Raw genomic sequence first — 660 nt, 5'->3', positions numbered from 1 at the left:
GTTTTTTTTTTTTTTTAATATAGACTAGTGGCCCTGGTGCATGAAATTCATGCACATTAAAAGGGGATTAATTAGAGGAAATATTCTAATATTGCTATTTGCCCTTTCTCTATAATAGAAGTGTCAGAGATGAAAGAAAATTAGTAAAATGTATATGAAAATCTCCCTCCTGTCAGAGTCTGGGGCTTGCCATGGAACCCAGAGTCAAGTCCCCACCCACCCACGTGCTTCAAATCACGCGAGACCCAGACCTAACCTGCCCCACCGCTGTCAAGCCCTGAAGGGCTGAGGTGCAGCCTCAGGTCCTTCATTAAGACCCACAGGGTGAGGAGGCACAGCCTCAGGTCCCTCGTCAAGCTCCACCAGGAAGGGGGCACGGCCTCAGGTCCCTCGGCCCAGCCTCATGTCCCCTGGTCCCAGCACGAGGGCATGACTCCCATTTGTATATTAGCTCTTTATTATATAGGATAATGAACTCACAGAAAGAGAAACTAAAAAAAAACAACCCCATTTACCATTGCAACAAAAAAATTAAAATACCTAGGAATTGAAATACCTAGGAATACATTTAACCAAGGAGGTAAAGGACCTGTACTCAGAAGATTACAGGACACCCGAAAAAAGAGATAGAGGAAGACATAAACAAATGGAAGAATATAC

The sequence above is a fragment of the Myotis brandtii genome, unplaced genomic scaffold (assembly GCF_000412655.1).
Source record: "Myotis brandtii unplaced genomic scaffold, ASM41265v1 scaffold466, whole genome shotgun sequence".
NCBI lineage: Eukaryota > Metazoa > Chordata > Mammalia > Chiroptera > Vespertilionidae > Myotis > Myotis brandtii.
The sequence above is the reverse complement of the archived record's forward strand: the minus strand, read 5'-3'. Positions refer to the sequence as shown.